The following is a 20,957-nucleotide window of genomic DNA, read 5'->3' as shown; positions in this document are numbered from 1 at the left end:
TATCTTTTAGGCTTGTGGAAGAATGGGCCGATTGAAACCTGCAGTCATTATTTCCCTCCCTCTGTATTACAAGTGAGTCATTGTAATGTGATGTTGGTTCTGATCTAGGGACTCTCCCATAAGGGGTTTGAAGTGGAGGCTCAGAGTCTTGCAGATTGCATGAAAGTTCTGTGTTGGGACAGGGAAGAGGATGGAGTTCAAGGGCACCTGGGATTTCTGAGTTCACTGTGAGCATGCATTTCACCCTGAGATCTCAATGAGTAGGAAAGATGGAGTATCTGAAGTGGTGCTTTGCTGTCACCCTGAGTGCTGCTGTGGGACAGAGCAGTGTGTCATTTCCCAGTGTTTTGCCTGAGAATGTCAGGGTTCCTCCTTTCCTTAAGACCAGTGGTCCGTAGGATCTATCTCATTTGATGTGTCCCATTGTCTGTTGGATAGGGGAAGGGGTTCCAAATGCCAGGGACATGTGTCTTCCCCCAGGATGTTTGCATGAGAAGTGTCTGGCACCCCTGTTCTGTTTCTGGTCCTGGGATGCTTCCCAGTAGAGATGAGCAGAAGAAGCCTCTGATTCTGGCAGATTCCCGGAAACCTCTTTGGCCTGGGCTTGTCAGCCTTACCTGGAGAAACTCGTTGCTTCTTGGAATGGCCCTTCCTCATGCAGTAGCTGTGGGTAATGACACCTCTAAGCCGGCGCTAGAGAAGAGTCCGCCTGTGTGCTCACTTGGTACCACCTAATGGGGGAAACCCAGAAAGCCAGCACAGCCCGTTGCATTCAACAGGGATTATTTGTCTTTTTCGTCCATCATCTCCTTGAGGAGGCTGTGAGCTCCTTGAAGCACAGATAGCTTTCTTCTCATCGCTGTGCCTCACTGCCTAGCACAGGGCCTGGCACGCTGTCAGGCTGTGGTACATGTCTGTTGGATGAATGAAGAAACTGTGAAGGAATGTCTTGATCCATGTCGAGCTCTGGCCTGGGCAGCTGGTGAGGCCTGGCTGTGCTTACGGAATGAAATACTCCACACAAGGGAGACTCGGGCATGGGCCAGCACCTCTGTGGATCACCTCAGGAGGTCTGATAGATGGACAAGCTGGCCCGGAGAGCCCCACACCATCTGTGCCTCCAACCTAGTGGATCAGAGATGAACGTGTGATGGAGGGAGGTCTCACCAGTGATTACGTGCCCTGGCTGCAGGGCGCATCTGGAGGCTCTGGTTTGAATCTGCTTTCCCTGGAGGCTTAAACAGGGAGAAGCAAAACCATGATGTGGAGATAGGCAGCAGCCAGGGCTTGTGCACAGAAGACACTGCGGGCCAGAGAGCACCTCCACTAAAATAAGACCAAGTGACTGTCACACAGCGTATGCAGGGGAGATGGTGCGTCAGAACCGCAAGTAGGCAGAGGAGACAGGGCCCATTCTCAGTGTGTTCCAGGACTTGGGTGGAACTTGGCCCAGCCTTAACCTCGAGACCCAGCCTCCCGAGGCTTTTGCTCCTGGAGCATTAGTGTCTAGCATTATTTTTCAGTGTCTAGGAGCACATGCTGTTAATGGTTCTCTATGTTGGCTCTTCCAGTTCAACCTATGAAATTAGTTTCCAAAAGTCTCTTTTAATGACGTTCTTACGTCCTCAAGGTCAAAATTTTACAGTCGTCTTTAGAAATGGGCGGCGGGGTCTCCCTTCTCCTCGCCCCTCTCTTCCTGAAGTCATCCGGCAGAGCCCCGAGTCCCAGTTAGTCCATTTTCCTCCCGATGTCTCCTGCTGGGTTTCCCTTCTCCATCTGTCACAGTTCTGGGCTGGGTTCCCATCACCCCTGGCCTGGAGGATGGCACTGACTGTTGTCCTGGTCTCCTCCTTGGTGCCTCCTCATCCATCTTTCATGCTGCCAGAATGGTTTTTCTCAAGCTCGAATCTGCACATGGCTTTCCTGTGTAAGCCTTCTGGATCACTTCTCATTGCGTCTGGAAAAAAAACCCGAACCACCCACGTGACCTAATAGAGCTGGTCCTGGCTGAGCTCCGGCCTTCCTTCCCAGCCTCCGGCCCCACCTCTATATTCCCAAACACAATTTTTCCACCATCCCCCAAGTCCATCCAACATGTTCCTCCATGTTGCCAAGGTGCAAGGGTTCCTTTGTTCCCTGGGAAGCCCGTTACCTTTTTCCTCATGAATGGTCTTGTGGGTGGAACTGACTCCCGTGGAAATATGAAGAAGAGGTGTGGAGCCCGGGCAGCCTTCTCGGGAGCGCGAGGCTATAGGGTGGTGGAGATTCTCTTAGCTGGAGCCATGAGAACCCCACAAGGGAGCCTTGTGGGTTCCTGCCTTTTCTCGCTTTGCTAAATTGTGTTTTATTAATGTGTGTGATTGTCCTGATGCTCAGGCTACTGTGCTAATGACTGATAATTGCCTTAATGAGCTATTTGTAAGAAATACAGTAATACCAGTTAGAATGCAACCAGACCCCGGCGCAGCTGGTGGTCTAATAGCCCTTTCACTGATTTCCGAGGGAGCAGCCTGCAGGATGCCTGCAGTTAACAGAAGGCAGAGCTCACAGTCGCCCACTTCCCGTCAAGGCCAGGTCTACCCATCCCAGCTTGCACGATCGGCACGCGGAGATCACCGCTGGGGCTAGGGCTGCTGCAGTAACAAGTCGCAGGGACAGTCATAAACGTTCTTTCCCCCATCACAGGTCACCCGTGACCCTTCTCCACCTGGGCTTCACTCAGGGACCTGGGATTGTGAGGCAGCCTCTCTCCAGGGCCATCGCTGGTCACTCTGACAGAGAGAAAGGGACACACATGGGTTCTCCAAGCTCCCCTGCAGCTGCTCAGGCTCTTATTTCATTGGTCAGAATAGGTCACGTGGCCACCACTGGGCAGAGGAGTCCTATGTGATGCTCAGAGCTGGAGAATAGATGTGCATGAGCAGCTGGACGTGGGTGGCCCTGAATCATTTGGTTCTAGGAAGTTAATAGGGAGATGCTGTTGCCTCCATTGGAGGCTCAGGATGTGCTATGGCGAGGCCCTGGGAGTCCCCCAGCCCCCAGTTCAACCCTGACGTTGTTCTCTGGTCAACTCCAGGCTCTTCATCTGCTCCATGGAGACAGCAGTACCCGTCCCCAGGACTGTGGAGCATTCCATGAGACCGTGGGTTGGAAAGGGTTGTAATTTGTCACAGCGGCTGTTGCTCTGCTTCCCTCCTCCCACTGTGCCGGGCCTCGTTTAGAGCGAGCCGTGTCCTGTGTGCTGTGTGCAGCCTGTCTCCTGGGTACCTGTGCCCTGTGGCGTAGCCACGCCCACACACCTGCCCAGTGCGTGAAATGTGGCCAGGGGGGCTATTGATGGGCGACCACCAGACTTCACTTAGTCCTCAACATTTTTATTTCCTGTTACTTTTTAATTGGCAGATGACGTTGTGAGTTTTTGTCACGTACAGCAGGATGTTTTGAGGTATCTATTAAACATGGAACGCTTACATCTAGCTAATTAGCAAACACGGTGCTTCTCATACTTGTTTTCCTGGTGAGAGGGTATCACCTTCACTTTCTTGACACTTTTCAAGAATGTAACGTATCATTAACTGTTGTCACCTTGCTGCACCACAGATCGTTTGAAGTTTATTCGTCCTGTTTAACTGTATTGTGTAAGCCTTTGACTTGCTCCCCACGCTCTGCCCCACCTAGTCACGGAGCCTCTACTGTTCTACTCTGTCTTCGTGATACCAACTTTTTAGATTCCCCATTATGAGTGAGATCACATAATATCTGCTTTCTGGGCCAGGCTGATTCACTTACTATGCCTTCTGGGTTCTTCCATGATGTCACAAATGGCAGGATTTCATTTTTTTATGGCTGAGCAGTATTCCATTGTATTTATATACTACATTTTCTTAATTCATTCATCTGCTGGTGGGCCCTTAGGTTGATTCTGTATCTTGGCTGTTGTGCATAGTGCTACAGTAACTATGTGAATGCAGATGTCTTTTCAACATACTGATTTCATTTCCTTTGGATGCATATCCAGTAGTAGGATTATTTATTATTATTATTATTATTATTATTATCATCATTATTATTATTTAATATTTAAGACTGGAACAGTGTAAAATATTTTTTCTTTAAAAACAAGTTTATGGCTTTGAATGATCTAAATTTTACTTTAATCTTTGAAAATTTAGCATATAAATGGAGATGTACTGTGAATATAAAATATGTCTGATCTTGTGTATTTAGAATGAAAAACAGAATGTAAAATATCCCATTAGTTATTTTTATACTAATGTCATGATGAAATGATAATAATTTGATATATTGGGCACTATAAGGCAATTGTACTTTTTTTAAATGTGGGTACAAGAAAATGTAAAATCACATCTGGGTAGCACTGTGTTTCTCTGGGGCAGTGAGGGTTTAGAAATAGAGCAGGCTCGTGCTTCCCTGGGGTCTCAGCCTGGCTGCCAGGGGTCCAGCTGTCCTCTGTCCATACTTCTAGTCAATGTATTTTTATGGAGTGTGGGTTGGGGCTGTGCGAAGCTCCTGGGGACCAGTGCTGACCATGGTCTCTGAGCTCGCTGCTCGGTGGGGTGTGCAGGTTGACCGTGCCATCACATGTGTCTGCTGCTTCCGCTGTGGGCCACTTGCAGAGGGACCTGATCTTTTTAATACCCGGGGTGGGTGGGCAGGGCTGGGGAAGGATGCACTGAGATCCGGAATGACGAGGAGGAGTGGACGGGGGACGCTGTCTGGGATTCAGAGAGGACTCGTGTGGGCAGAAGGAAGAGCCTGTGGAGTTTCTGAAGCTTTGGGGAAACCACTGAGGAACCTCTCCATCTAGTCCTTTCAAAAGTCACAGTTTGTTTTCACCAGACCATGGAAGATGGTCTCTGGAAAAACACCAGATCTTTCTTCTAAGAAATGGAACCGCAGGGCGCACTTCTGTCCCCCACGGACCACCATCAACTTCCTCATGCTCGGGGTGTGCAAAGTGAGGTGTGCCAAGTGCCTCAGGGTTTGTAAAGTGTAAATGCCGGGGTGACTGGATGGGCCTGGAGAAGACTCGTCACCTGGATGCTCCCAGTCACTGTGCCAGGCTCCTCTCAGTGGGGGTGCCCACACCTCCCAGCACCTTGGCAAAGATTCATCCCTCTTTTTCCAGATAAGGAGGTGGAGGAACTTCGTAAGGCCTGAACTCAAGGAGAAAACAACCAGAGACACTAACTGGCACCGCCTTAAAGAAGACATACAGGTGACAAACAAGTGCATTTGTCAAGATTCTCTGCATTGTGTATGTATCATCAGGAAAATGCAAATTAAAACATCCAGATACCGCTGTACACCTGAGGGTAAGGCCGAGACCTGGAGCCATAATGCCAAACACTGGCTTCTGCGTCCTGTGGGACAGCAGAACCACACGGCCACTCTGAAGGCAGTCGCTCAGTTTCTTACAAAGCCAGACATATTCTTATCAGATGATCCAGAATCATGCAGTTATGTGTTGACCCAGAGGAGCTGAAAATCTACGTCCACACTAAAAGGTGCACATGGATGTTTGTAGCAGCTTTTTCCTGTAGTGGCCCAGATTTGGAAGTAATGAAGATGCCCGTCAGTAGGTGAGTGCATGCAGATGGTACCTGGAAAAAATGGACTGTTATTCTGTGCTAAAGAGAAATGAGTAATCAGGCCATGAAATGGCACAGAAGGAACTTAAATGCACATTAGCAAGTGACAGAGCCAATCAGTCGGAAGATGGTACTTATAATATTCTAACTATGGTATTCTGGGAAAGGCAACACTTTGGACACAGTGGTTGCCAGAATCAGGGGAGGGAAGGATTAAGCAGAATATAGAGGGTTCTTAGGTCAGTGAAACTACTCTCTCTGATGCTACAGTGATGGACACATGTCACTGTACAATTGTCACAATCAATAGAATGTACATCAAAAATGTACCCTGACATAGTGGATTTTGTGTGACAATTATGTGTTAATATAGGTTCCCCAGTTATAATAAATGTACTACTCTGGTGGGGCACGTTGCTAACGGGTGAGACTATGCATGTGTGGGGACAAGGAGTATTTGGAAAATTTATGCACCTTCCCAACATTACTGTGAAGCTAAAATTGGTACAAAGTAAAGTTCACTAAGGAAGAAAGACATGATTACAAAAGCAAATGCTTGTTGAATACTTAATGAAAGTTGAGCCCAGACAAGTTAAGAAACGTACTCAGAGTCACACAGCTTGAAAGGTGCAGAGCTGGGATTTGGACTCGGCATTCTGTCTCCAGGGCTATTAATGACTGGCTGCAGTTTTACCTCCTACAGCACCTGCTTATCAAGGTGAAGGAGTTGAAGTCAGCTCTGAGTCTCATTGTGCCCTGTGAGCAGCGTAGCCCACATCATTAAGAACCTTCTAAGGCATGGACCTGGCTCTGGGTGCTGGGCTTTAAAGATAAATAAGCCCTCATCTCGTTTCTGAAGGGCTTATGGCAGGGGAGATGTTACATTACAGGTAATTTTGATATAATGATACAGTCATGTTCCTGGAAAGTGTTCAAGGAGCTATTTGTCCTCTTCCCGTAGGTGATTATGTGAAGAAGTGTTTCTGCCGAAGGTCCTATAAGCACTGCATCTAGAAAATGTGCCAGGTTCGCTTGGAGGGCTCAGGCTGACCTGGACGTCAGCTCTCAGATTGAACATGCCTTTGCCTGTCTCCACCCCCTCACCGAGCTGCAGACACTCTGCTGATGTTTTCTGTGTCTGATCCTGCCTCCTCCCCCGTGAAACTTGCATAAGTCGCCTTTTGTTTCTCTTCTCTTTCCTTCCTCTGTAAAATGTATTGCCCTTTTACTCATTCGTCTATCCATGCACCCACCCACCCACCCACCCAGTCATCCATCCATCCATATAATTATCCATGTATCCATGCATGCATCCATCCAACTATCCACCATCACACACCCACCCATCTGTTCAGTCATCCATCTATCCATCCATCCATCTATTCATCTATCTTTCACCCATCTATCCATCCATCCATTCACCCCCCAACCCACCTACCTAGTCATCCATCCATCCAATACATGTTTATTTTTATTTACTTTTTTTTTTCAGGAGCTATTTCTAGGCACTAGAATTTTGATGGTGAACAAAACAAATATTTTTTCATCAGCTTAGATTCTAGCAAGGGGCAGTAAAAGTGGTTAGACTCAGAAGGCCAGATACTATTTGATCCAATTTATAAGATATCCAGGGTGGGTAAATCTATGGAGTGAAGCACAGGTTGGTGAATCCCAGGGGCTGGGAGGAGGGGGTATGGGCAGAACTGCCGTGATGTCCCACGGGAATGCTCTGCAGGGTGCCACATTGTTCAGAAGAGTTTATTCCTTGTGAATCTCACCCTAATACACTTATTAAGTGTTCAGTCCCCTTGTGCAGGACACAGTGCCCACCCGTCTGGTGACGCTGCCAAGAGCAGAGGGGAGGGACATCCTGGACGGGGGACCCAACAGAAGAGGGAGACACTTTGGCTTGCTTTTCAGAAAGATCCCTTTGGCTACCAATTTGAGAAGGAATTAGGGACAAGGGCAGAAGCAGGGACACCCATTAGGAAACAAGGTCAACAGCTCAGCTGGGAGATGCTGGTGGCTTTGGACCCATTGATTGCAGTGGCAGAAGTGGTGAGAGTCACAGAATCCCAGTGTGTTTTTGAGGTAAATCCAGGAGGATTTGCTGACACGTTGGATGTGGAAATTGACTGGAGGAGAGGGGTTGGAGGGGGTCTGGTTTCTCGTCGGAGCCACTAGACGCGTGTGTGTCTGCGTGGGTGTTCCATTTGCTCTAAAGGGGAGGACTGAGAGAGGAACCCACTTGAGACAGGACATCAGGGGTTTGGTTTCAGTCTTATTGAATTAGTGGTGCTCTTTGGACATATCCAAGGGAACATATTGGGTTGGGAGGTTGGAGGTGAGCCAAGAGTTCTGGAGCAAGACTCGGGTGGAAGATATAGATTGAGGGTTGCCAGCATTTAAATGGCATTTAAGACCATGAGCCTGGATGAGATCAGCTCAGCATTTTGTGCAGGTGGGGAGACGGACCTCGACTGCACTCTGGACTCCGGAGACGGGGGTCCCGGGCTTCACTGGGAAAAGTGGGGTCTGGTTTATTCACTTTGAAAACCAGATTTTAAAAAACTTCAGCACAGAGTTGCAGTTTTATTCCCAGGAGAAAATAAAAATAGGTTACTCAAAAGCATAGGTAGGGACTGTGCTTCGTGGGGAGGGGTGCCAGGGGTGTGTGTGGTGTTTGAGCAGTGGTGAGCTAGGCTGTGGGTTCCTGCAGCCCTCTCTTCCAGGGCTTAGATAAGTGTTACCCAAAGGTCTGTGTGTGAAGGACTTGTTCCCCAGCCTGTGTCCAGGCTGGAAGGTGGTAGAGTCTTTGACAGGTGAGGCCTTGTGGGAGGAAGTTAGGTCATTAAGGGTCATGGTCCTTGAAAGGGACTGTGAGGTTCTTTTTATCTTCCTCTTTCCACTTCCTGCCATCGTGAAATGAGGTGCATGCTCTACAATGAAGTTCCCACTATGTGGTACCTTGCCACAAGCCCCACAGCAGTAGGGTTAATCAGGCATTGACTAAAATCTCCAAAACTGTGAGCCAACATGACCCTTTCCCCCATTTAGGTTGATTATATCAGGTATTTTGTTATAGGAACAGAAAGCTGACTAACACACAAGCAAGGGACTACAAATTATCTGATATTCATAAAGTGCCAAATTCATTTTTATGGAATGAATGGATGAATAGAAGCACCCTGTGGGCCTGAAGACCAAGGTAGGAAGAGGCAGTCGTATTACTTTGCTATTGATTCGTAGTTTGAATTCAAGAGGCTAATGTCTAGACCCTGTTAGTTCATATATAGTCCACTCCCAGGGCTTGGAGATTTACCACATTTGTATGGATGGAGGGTTCCCAAGTCAGCTCCTAAAGAGAAATCTAGAACCAGGGCAGCTTTATTGGAATTTGACAGTGACGTCCTACTAGGCTGCTCTGGACTGATTCCCTTTCGGCGTCTCCCCTGTGCAGGAGAGTTAGCAGAGGAAGGCCCATGTGCAAGGTCAGCTGGCTGTCGTCTGGGAGCCTGGAATTTAGGAGGGCTCCCACCATTTCCAGAGCTCATGAGACTGGCTCACTGTGTCTAAACTGTTTAGGCAAATTGTAGGGTTAATGCCGAACACCTGCTTTCCTTATGGAAGTCTGTAGCTTTGGTCTAGTTGGGTTAGGAATGCCTACTGACCGGTCCCCCTCAAAACCTGGGCACTGAACTGCTCATGTGACATTTGTCACATTTCATTGCTAGAGGAAGTAAGCCTGTGTGTGTGACTCATGGGGAGAAGCCTCCTGAAGCTGAGCTGGTTTCCCGTCGACTTCACCCCATGCACCTGTTCCCTTTGCTGATTTTGCTTCCTGTCCTGTCACTGGGGTAAGTCATAGCCATCAGCACGTCTATAGGCGAAGTCTGAGTCCCTAGTGAATCATCAAACCTGGAGCTGAGCACGGGGACTTCTGACACCCCCTTCCTTTTTTGGCTGTGTGCTTTGTTAAACAATCAGTCAGGTCCCCTGTAGACCTGTGAATCCCATTAACATTTACGGGATCATGAGTATACACAGCACACCTGTAAAATGACCAGAGCACCGAGAGAGTTTGCCTTAGGAGCTGAGTGACACTACCAACTGCTCCCAGGGATGACATTCTCAAAATCGGGCACTCTGGAAGCTACAGAGATGACCAAGACCCAGACCAGTATAGTCCTGGTTCTAGAGAGAAAATGTGAATTGTAAGGAAACAAAATCCCTAGAACTTTGGGTGAAATGGAGCACCTCACGGCGTCCATGATATAACAGTAGCTGTATGGAAGGGGAGGGTTAGACATCTGTGTCAGAAGTTGAGAGTGACTTTGAGGCATCAGTAGGCCCTGCTCTTCCCTGGCATTTTTGCTTTTCTTTAGATTTTATCCATCTGTGCATCCATCTACCCATCTTCCCATTTACCCCGTCATCCATGTGTCTACCCAGGCCTGCCTAACCCCCCTCGGCATTGCCAGGAAGCTTGTTACATTAATAAGCTTTGATTGTGTGCTAGGAGATGTTCCAGGCTCTGGAGTACTGGGATTAATTGAGGGGGATCCCTTCCCTTCTGGGATTATGGCCTACAGAGAAGCAAAGATATTTAGTTGCAGGTGGAAAACGATATGCATGCCCTCTGGGTCAAGCAGGTGTGCGAGCTCAACTCATTACCATATGTCCAAGGAAAATTACCCACATACAGGGACCAGGGCAGGGGATGTCCTCGCAGCCTGTCTTAATTTCCACTTAAGTAGAGGAGAGGGAAGAAAGCCTCCTCCTGTGGGAGTTTCCCAAAGGTTAGCTTAAAATATTCTTCTCATTTAGCTTTGTGATGACCCAGAGCTACCTTTAGTGGACAGTTGGGGACATAACCACTCCCAAAGGCAAGTGACAATTACCCTCACTCACCTGCCTGTGGTAATCAAAGGAAGACAGCCACCCTGAGAGCTCCCGGACCTTCCACCAGGCCTCAGGACTGCTCCCTGGATGTGACGGCACTGAAGCCCCTCGGGTCTCCCTCCCTCCCAAGCCCTCGCAGCAGGGCCGGTGGCTGTGGAGTTGCCAGTTGACAGAGTCAGGTCATCACTCTTAGTTTTGATTTTACTTGGGGCCATGATTTTTATGGTTTCTGATTTACCTTTTTTTTTTCCATAAATTGGGCATGACTCCTGTGAGCCGAGGATTCCTCAGTCACCTCCCCACCCCCAACCAAATCATTCCTTCCCACATTATGCTCCCAAGCCCTCAGCATTTCCAAGGTTAATTGAATGCCAGGCACTTTCCTCTTAGGACTTTCATAAGGTAGTCTGAGCAAAATAAGATAAAATAATAACAGCACCAGACACTCTGTATTAGGCACTGTTTAAGTGCTCTACCTGGTGTGACTCTCTTAATTCTTATAACAACAGGTGCTGTAATTATTTTCCCATTTTATATCTGACACTGAGACAAGGGCATTTCATAATTTGCCCAAGTACCTCTACTAATCTTGGTGCTTTTTCTAAAGACTGGGACACCAGAAGCACAATTCATAAACAAAACAAAATGGATAAATTGGACTCAATCAAAGTCATTATGTGGCTTTGATTCTGCTAAAAGGATGAAAAGAGAAGCCAGTGGCTGGAGAGAATTATGTAAATCACAAAATGGATGGAAGACTTGTATCTGGGTGTGTAAAAATCTCTCCAAACTCAACAGGAGGAAACCAGACAATGCAACTAAAAAACAGGCAAATGACACGTCACCAAAGCCAACGTGCCAATGGCACAGCAGCAAGTGGAAAGCTCTCAGCCCCACCAGGGAAGTACAGCGTCAACCTGTGAAGAGCTGTGATTGCACCCTTGCAGAACCACTGAAGTAAAAGGCACTGGCAGGAAATACCGAATGCTGGTGAGGACCCAGAGAAAGCTCATCTCTTGTGGGAAGGTGAAAGGGTGAGGCCATTCTGGAAATCTCATGATAATTTCTTGAGAAGCTAAATATATATTTACTATATGATCCAGTGGTCACACTGCTCGGCACTTGTCCTGGAAAAATAAAACCTGTGTTGACAAAAAAAAAAAAAAAAAAAAAGTCTTTAGGAGCATTATCCATAATAGCTCAAAACTGGAAGCAACCCAGACGTCCTTCAGTGGGTGAATGATGAAACAAAATCACGTCAAGTTCATTGCTTTTCCTCACCAAGTAGTATTCAACTGTCAGGATGTGTGCAGGTGTGGAGATGGGTTTTGAATGGCAGAAACCAATCCCAAGGTTTCATAATGTATGATTTCAGTTATATAATGACAAAATCATGGAGCATAGAAACAGATCTGTACATGTCAATAGAAATAGATCAGTAGATGTTAGTAGAAATATATCAGTAGATGTTAATAGAAATAGATCAGTAGATGTCAATAGAAGTAGATCTATAGGTGTCAATAGAAGTAGATTAGTAGGTGTCATTAGAGATAAATCAGTAGGTGTCAACAGATCAGTGAGAGACAACAGAGACAGATGAGTAGATGTCAATAGAAGTAGATCATTAGGAGCCAATAGAGATAGATGAGTAGGTGTCATTGAAGTAGATAAGTAGATTATCAATATATATAGATCAGCAAATGTCAGGGGCTCGGGCTAGGGGTGCGTGGAATGGAGTACCATGGAAGTATTTCTTTTTCTACCATCGAGCTTCATCTCCAGCTCCTACATAGCAGTATTTTTCTTTGGGTGATGGTGTTTACACAGTTCTATAAATGTGATAAAATTTCATAGCATTCTGCAAAGCAGAGGGGAAAAAAACCTCAAGTTCATGCAAAAACTAGTAAAACATGAGTAAAGTCTGTGGTCTGATTCTTGGTCATATGCTGATGTTAATTTTGGGTTCTGAGAATGACCGTCACTCGTAAGATGTCACTAGTGGGGAAAATCCGGTGAAGGTACACAGGGCCTCTCTGTATTATTTTTTCAACTTCTTATGAATCTGTAATTATTCCAAGATAAAAATAAATATGAGGTTCAACACACACACACACACACACACACACACTCACACACTCACACACACTCACACACGGAGATACCTAGCAGCTGGAGCATTTGATATAATCCTTGCCTGCAAAAGGCTTCTGATTGGACTGATGGGTGTGGCGTCCTCACCTGAAAAGAGCGTGTGTGTCAGCCCCGGCTCTAGGTGTCTTAGGAATGAGATCCAGCAGAAAGCAGCTGGGGAAGCTGGGTGATTTTCCCTCCTTACTCCTGGCTGAGTGTCGGGCCACACACACCTGGGAGCACAAATGCTCAGCGAACTCTCGTCCCTGCTTCACATCCCAGCTCCTGGGTGACCCGGAAAGCTCTCTCTTTTCCTTTTCCCTGAACTGAGCATTTCCCTGTCCCAGCACACAGGTCCCAGGCTCTGTGTCTCCAGGCTCCACTTTCACTGACTGCCTTCTGTGTTGCTAACCACTAATCGTCCCTTGTCTGTGTCCTAATGAAACCAGCATCTGCTTTTTTGGTGGTCACTTGCCCAGTCATCTGTCTCTGTGGTGTGAGGCGGCAGCACCTGACCACTGTGGTGCTGCAGAAATGTTCCTGAGCAGTGGGCTGCTCTCCTCCTGGGTGCAGCCGGACTTCCTGTTGGTGGGCTTCCATTCCACCCGTGGGACTGCAGCTTCCTGTCTGGTGTGTCTTCTACCACCAAGGACGTTCTGCAAGGAACCAGGAGTGTCTCTGGCTCCTCATTCTGGTGTGCATCAAGCTGCTCTCTGTGGTTTCCCTGGAGAATAAGAAAATTCCAGGAACTTGGAGGAATAATACCGGATGAAGGTGCCCCAACCACCCGTGCAGACCAGAAGCCGTGATTCCCTGCTGTGGACGGCTGTGGGCCAGTGTTGCTGTTTTTCATTGAATGCAGTAGTGTTGGGTTGGAAGTCGAGATGCCCAACCTCAAGGTTCCTTCCTTAAGCAGAGTGTTTACGAGCATGTGTCCCACTTTGGAGCAGTGTGGTGAACCCACGTGGCAAAGTCTGAGGATGGGTGTTGTGGCGTTTGCATTTGTGGCTGCATCTTGGTTGGACCCAGTGAAGAGGGGCCAGCTGCCAGCTTTTCTTGGTACGTCTTCCTGCAGTGCACAAGCAGCTTGGGGTGGTAGGAGTCTGTGACGTCATCCCCTCCAGGTCGGACCGTGGAGAGATGTGTCAAGGTCTCGTGTCCGGTGTGTTGAGCAGCAGTGCCAGCGTGGACCATTCCTGATGCAACAAACCTGTGTGTGCTCCTTGGGAATAGAGAAGAGGAGGAAGATTGTCGTGGACTGAGCATTTTTAGGGCTTGTTCCTTCCATCAGTTCTCCTTTCCAACTGTGGGGATGGCTGCAGGATTTCACTGAATTCCTTTTCAAATATACTTTTTTATTATGGCATATGCATGTTCATTTTTAGACATAACTGCAGTGTGTGTGTACGTGTGTATATTGTAACATTATCCTCACATTTCAGACATTGCAAAGTCCTTTTAACATTTATTATATAATTCGTGCAACACTCCTAGGCATTAGGCTTTTGATCCCTCTTTTATAGGTTGACGGAATCAAATGGAACAGGGTGGGGAGGGGTGGGTACGTCACTTTCCTAGGGTCACCGTTGTAAATGGCAAAACGAGAATAAGATTCAAATCAGTTTAGCTTTGGAGCCATTTTACAAATAAAGGGAGGGGGATCCCAGAATTCAAGAGTCCTGGTATTAATTACAATAGCTTTGGTTGTGAGGCGTGGGATCCACAAACTGGCTTCAGCACTTGGGAACATGCTGAGCGTTTGCTGTCATTGACTATTGCAGAGGCAGAGCTGGCACCAGGTGAGGTTGGCCCTGTGCTCCCTTGTCTGCTGGGCTTCCTAGACTTACCCTCTTCCCTGTGCTTCCTGTCCTCCAGCCACCATCAGCTGGAGGACATAACCCTATAATTGGAACCCCTCAGATACTGGGCTTTGATTACGCGGTGGTGTAGGTAAACTGGAACCATCCGTAGAATTTGGGGTGGTAGAACTCCTGAAACCCAGACTGCTGGGTAACTGGGGTCCTCTTGGAAGAGGAGAATGTTTCCATAGATAAGAACAGATGCAATGTCCCTTCACCGAATGCCACTGCAGCAGGGATAGGTGAAGCTGTCGGGGCTTGGTCAGAAGGTCAAGGGGGCCCCAGAATGATGGAGGTACAGGCTGAGGACAATGGAGATGGCCTGGCTGGAGGGTACCCATTTGCTCATCTTTTCCTCTGCCTGCTTCTTCTGGGTTGGCATTCGACCCGGCCACGACTGGACCATCCACCCCACCTGATGTTCTGGTGTTCTCTGGAGATACCCGCTGTTATTCATCATCACCTTTTAGAGGAGCCCAAGTCTTTCCATATCACCATACAGTGGGAGTGTCCCCTCCTCTTCCACCTCTGTTTCTGCATTTTCCAGAGTCTTCCACAAGAGGGATTTTGCTATGTTCTTCCTCCAGTTTCCTTTATTGTGTCTTTTGGCATGATAATTTTACTTGAAAAATACTGTTCCATTCTCCCAGTCTTTGTTCTTGCTTTGATTTACTATTTTACAGGTTTATTTTGTTCCCCACCCCACCGAGACTTTAAGAAATGGCTCCAAATCTGTCAGTTTCTTTAGTCTGTCTGTCTGGTGTCTTCCCAGTCAGAAGGTCTGCGGTTAGTGGGAGGTCCTGCCTTACTCTCAGTTCTGTCTTATTTTTTTGGTATTCAGGATCCCTAGCTCTCCATGTTCCAGTCCTCTTTGAAACCAACTCTTAGAAAATGTTAAGCCCCCAGGGCTGGGGCTGGGGGTCAGTGGTAGAGCACTTGCCTTGCATGTGTGAGGCACTGGGTTCGATTCTCAGCACCACATATAAATAAATAAATAAATAAAAACAATGGTCCATCAACTAAAAAAAATATTTAAAAAAAGAAAACGTTAAGTTAAATTACCTAATTTGAGTGGAGGTGTGTATGAATGTGCAGTGACTAATATTTGGACACAGTATGTTTTAATTGTTATACACAGACTAAGTTAGTTAAACATCATAGGACCCCTAAGCAGCATGTATAATTATCATCACATTTTACAGAGTAAAAAACTGAGACCCAGAGATGTCAATTGATTGTATGTTCACACAGCCTAGAAAGGGCAGAGGCGGGATTTAAACCTAGGCCGTCTCTGGCTCTGGACTCTGTAGTAGGAAACCTCATGTCTGCCATGTTCCCTCTCTCTCCTAAGATATATATTCATTAGTGTGCATATTGTCATGGTTCTGCAAGGAGCAAATTGGTCACATCTATATAAACACAAGCGTCAGTAAGTAGAGTGATAATTGCTGTGGCTGATGCTTAATGCAGTACTTACTGTGCAGCAGTCTTTGTGCTCCGTACTTCAATGAGCCCATGCGGAGCTTCCAACAGCCCCACGACTCCGTATAACTCGTCACACCCACCTTTTACGCGAAAACTTTAAGGTTTAAGATTTAATCATTTCTACCAGATTACATGGTTTGCAAAGATGGAGCCTGAACTCAAATCTCTTGAAAGACCAATCTTCTTTAAATAGGATCGGCAACAACTCTTGCTGTTCACTGGGTCCTGACATGCTAAAGCCTGAGGAAAACCCTGCTTCCCTTCAGCCATCCCCTGAGCCAGCCCAACCTCATTTTATATGAGCAGCACTCCTTCTGCTCTGGGCTGTCCCCTGTTGGGCACTTGAGTCTGTGGTTGCTGCATAGATGAGCGACTGAGGTTAGAGAACTTCAGGTCATGCTGGGCCCTGCTGCAGTAAGAGGGTGGACTGGGCTTTCAGCTCTGAGCCATTCCCCAGGAGAGGCCCGGCTGTCAACTGTTGCAGGCCCCGGGCTTCTCCGGGCTTTGCTGCTCCTTGTTTCTCCTAAGAGCAGCTCTGGATGGACAAAGATCAGCGGTCAGAGTGCTCCAGGGCCCATCCTTAGACCAGGGGCCCAGCCATGCGGTAGTCTCGATTCCAGCCTCCGTCAGCATTTTCATATTGCTCGCAGATGATGTGCACAGCCACGTGGACCCCTGCCACATGCTTTGGGACCTGAGTGTGAGTCCCAGGGAGCTTCTGGATCCGCAGGTGTAGGGTGCCTCCCACCACCCATATACTTATTTTTTTCAAACTCGCAGACTTACAATATTCAAGCCTGTTTTTCCTCAGCATTAATCAACTTGATTTTTTTCGCTGGCTTGGTAGGAGAGACCCTATGGAAAACGTGGAAACTGAAATATCTTCCTTTGCAAAAGGAAAAGGGAAAAGCCACCTCTCTCCATCCCCTATTAGTTTTTTTTAAAATTTTTTAATTTTTAGATCCATTTGCATGAAAGCCAGTGATTCTCACAACTTTGCTCCCCTTTTGATCCTGACAGAGTGGATGTAAGAGGACACAGGGGGGATCTCATCTGGTTTAGGGAAGCAGAGCCCTGCACTGATGGGGAACGAATACAAATGCGCCTCTAGATTAGGAGAAGTGCTGGGAAGGCTTCTATTTAGGGAGCAGGACTTTCCTCTGTGCTTGGGGGAGGCAGGGGAGACACTGAGAGTGACAGTGGCCATCCATAACCTGGGGTTAGAGTTGCTCCCTGGAAATAAGTAGTAACCCCCACCCCACCCTGCGTGATTCAGGATTGCATGGGAATCAGGCAGTTGAGCCTTTTTATACCCTACAGTGTTATTGTAATAAAGAAAATGAAATTCAAGATGCAATGGGATAAAGGGGGGAGCCGGTGGGAGTCTGCTCCCTGTTGGAGGCTTTCTCCCCTTCCGTCCTGGTGGGCATCCTGTATGCCCGGCGTAGGCTCCGCTGCCCACGTCCTTCCTCATGGAAGCCTGGGAGAGTCTGGTTTCCTTGATCAGACGCAGGACATTTGTCTGTTTCCTCTCCTCCTCCAGCCCCGATGTTTTCACACTTGACAGCCCTGCAGTGCTCTTGTGTGATGAGAGCGAGCAGGCAGACTGACGTTTTAAAGTTTCAGCGCCTGTTTTCCACCTCGGCCCCGATTGCTAGCGTGAATGATAATGCCGCCCTGAGCCTTCTCTCCGAGCTGCCTTGGTAAACATCTCATAAGTCTTTGCAGCTCCACTGGCGATAGCACAACCAGGGTCTTGACCCCCCTGCCTCAGTCTCCTCCTCTGGGCACACAGCGCCGTGGGTCTTCAGGTGCAGAGCGGTCGGTGGATATCAAGAAGGTTGCATTTGACCCAGGCCAGGCGCTCGGTGTCCCTGTCTTCTCCTATCCCTTCCCTGGTCCCACCACTTCCTCTCTCCTTTTTCTGGGTGGGATTTTGGGGAAGTTGCTGAAACCAGAAGGTAAAGGAAGTGTGTATTCTCCTGGAAAATGCTGGCTTGGGGAGGGAAAGAGAGGGTGGTGGGTGGTGGTGGCACAGGGTGTGGCAATGCTTCTGTGTCACATGAAGCAAGAGGCTTGGAACGTAGGCCTTGGCCAGCGGTTTTTGTTTTTTTCCCTGGTTTGTCATGTTGCCTTTAGGGAATGGAAGATGCTGTCTTAGCCCATTCTCTGCTGCTGTCACCGAGGGCCACAGATTAGGTAAATTAGAAATAATAGTATTTTGTTTGGCTCAGGGTTCTGGAGGTGGAGGAGGCCGAGGTGGAGGGGCTCTGTCTGGGGGGACCTTCTGCTGTACCACAGCACAGTGGAAAGGCAGGCTTCTAGGTTTGGGGAGGGGGGAAGGGCAGACCCCGCCCCTCCTTTCCATCAGGCTCCCACTCCTGCGATTATGGCAAGAGTCCCTTCAAGAGGGCAGGGCCCCCAAGTCCTAACCCCCAGGTCCCACCGTTTAGTGTTATGACAATGGCAATTATATGTCAGCAAGCGTTTTGGAGGGGACATTCAGAACCTAGCAGGTGTCTCTAGTCCTGCCCTCTCCGTGGGCTCCTTAATGCCAGATCTTCCTGTCATGCCTCTTGGCCTCTCACATGGCTAATCCTGGGCTGTCTGCAGCCACAGTGTCTTGTCCTACAGAGTGACAAGAACCCTGGCTTAGCAGGAGATGCCTCTGAGTCTGCATTGCAGCCTTACAGGGACTAGCAGGGGACCTGGGACGCTGCACTTAGCCTTTCTAAGGTGAGATTGATACATAATTGTTCCTATAGACACTTATCCACAATGCCCTCTGACCTGATAAGGCATTGTTAGTAGTAAAATGTTCCTTACGGATCTAAATTTTCAGATCAAAAGACACTTTTCCCCTGAAGAAGCAACTGAAGACAAAATAAAACCAAAGATGTGTAATCATTTTTATGGAAGATTTAGAAACATATTTTTTCACCTTGAAGGGACATGTGCCTGTGAGCATTTTAAAGCTAAATAAATAAATAAATAAGCACACAAATGAAATATAGTGTTGCAAGTTCTGAAGTTATTTAAATAAGTATTCCGGGTATGTGTTGCTATGAAAACAAAATTCAAAACAGCTTTTGGAAAGAGCTGTCAGTTCTCTGTTACCCCTGGCTCAACTTGGGAAGGTGGCCTGTCACATCAGCAGGTGCTCTGCAGGTGGGGTTTCCGACTTGGAGGCAGGCAGGATAAGCTCACCCTTTGGTCCACTTCCACAGCACCATACCCTGGTCTTTCATCATATTTTTGAAGGCAAAAAGACAGGTGGAAATCTCTAGGTGGTATGAATTCTAAGTATTTCAGTTGAGTTACAAATTCCTGAAGGAAAAGAACTTGGTTCTCTTTTTTATTCACTTAACAGATATCTATTTTCTTTTGAAGCCGTTCAGTGCAGGGCCCAGAGCTGGGACTGCCTTGGAGGTGGAGTGGAAAGATGTGGTTTAAATTCCTGTGGTGGCCTCGAAGGAGCCCGTGGCAGTCGGTTTCCCTTCAGGAACAGGTGCCCAGTGGCTGCTGGGTGCCAGGTGCTCTGGCAGGTGCAATGCACAGGGCCAAGGACCAGCTGGACACATAGAACCCGGCCTCCTGGACCGCACAGCTCAGCAGAGCTTCGTCATCTCTGTCGCCTCCATTTTCCCTTTCAGCGTTGGCCTCATCTGTTAAGACCTTATTATTTGCTTAAATATATTTCCTGTAATAAGAATTCTACCCTCCTCTCCACAAACGGCAGGTTACCAAAGGGGCTAAAACCCTAATGATGTCCAGCTAGAGGCTGCTGCTAGCGGAGAGCCCTCCTGGGGCGCTCTGTCTGGTTTCCTCCGCAGGGTGGAGGGCTGCGGGGACCCACTAGCCCCACATGGAGGCTCTCCTGAAAACCATGTGGAGGGCTGAAAAGGGAGGAAGGAACTTTCCCATTATGTCCTTTGAACTGAGATATGAAGGTTTTTAAAAACTGAATTAAATGAGATATGCAGTTTTTTTTAAAAACTGAATCAAGTGCTTGATTTTCTCATTCTGATGGAGCTGAGCTGGGGATCATGGGGAAGGCCTTGTGGAGCAAGCCTTCGTTGAGTGGCATCTGGAAGAACAATTAGGAGTTGAGCTGGAAGATAATTCGGAGGAGAGGCTTTTGAAAATTTGCTCTTACTTAGCTTTGAAATGCACATTATTTTATATCTGGTGTCAAAAGTGGAAATCGGAAATTCTAGAAATTAAAAGCTATTTCTGTAAAAGGTGAGATGTCCCCATGAGGATGGGTCTTTAGGAAATGCATGAGGACAGCACCGGTCAGTGCCCTGGAAGAAACCATTACCTCTGGGGTCAAGGTCGCCTGTCTAGCCGGTACCCCTTGTTCCCTGAGACCCGCCTCTGCAGGGCTTCTCTCAAGAGTGGGGTTAACCTGCAAAGCAGAGCGGTCGGCGTTCTTTCTCGTTGCTGTTTAAAATTGGGACGAAGACATCAGCAAGTGCAAGAAGGAAAGGGCCCTTCACTTTTTCGCTTAGACAGAAGCGAGGCCCTGACCCCTGGCGCTCACCCTGTGGCAGGAGGGAAGGCCATGGTGAGGAGCCAGGCAGGGGAAGTCTAAGCCATGGGTGGGATAGGAAGGAGAAGACCTGGGTGACACAGCCCCCCTGAGTTGAACTGAGTGAGACCTGAAAGGCCATGCTAAGGTGACACAGGACGGAAGGATCTGGAAGGAATAGGGAGCACTAGAACCCTCAGCCTCCCCCAAGGGTGCCTCTTTGTGAGGTCAGAATATTGCATTCCAATTTCCTCCCTCCCCAAGAAGCATCCATCCTCTCCAGGGAACCTCTCCAGAGAACCTCTGCCAGCTCTGGAGAGTCCCCCATAGAGTTCCAAGGGTGTGACTATGACCAGATGTAACTAATTTCTCAAGAAAGAGGTGCCCTTTGGCAATATATCAGCAATACTGAATCTCACCTTGATAGGGGCCTTGGGG

The 20,957-nt window shown here is 47.9% G+C and overlaps 1 protein-coding gene across 4 annotated transcripts in view; it reads left to right on the top strand.

Moving 5' to 3' along the window:
- LARGE1 (LARGE xylosyl- and glucuronyltransferase 1) overlaps nucleotides 1-20,957 on the top strand; it is a 490,254-nt gene that overhangs the window by 89,326 nt on the left and 379,971 nt on the right. The gene's annotated exons all lie outside the window — the stretch shown is intronic.

The sequence above is a fragment of the Spermophilus citellus genome (assembly GCF_964194105.1).
Source record: "Spermophilus citellus genome assembly, chromosome: 10".
In the NCBI taxonomy this organism is placed as follows: Eukaryota; Metazoa; Chordata; class Mammalia; order Rodentia; family Sciuridae; genus Spermophilus; species Spermophilus citellus.
The sequence above is the reverse complement of the archived record's forward strand: the minus strand, read 5'-3'. Positions and strand labels throughout refer to the sequence as shown.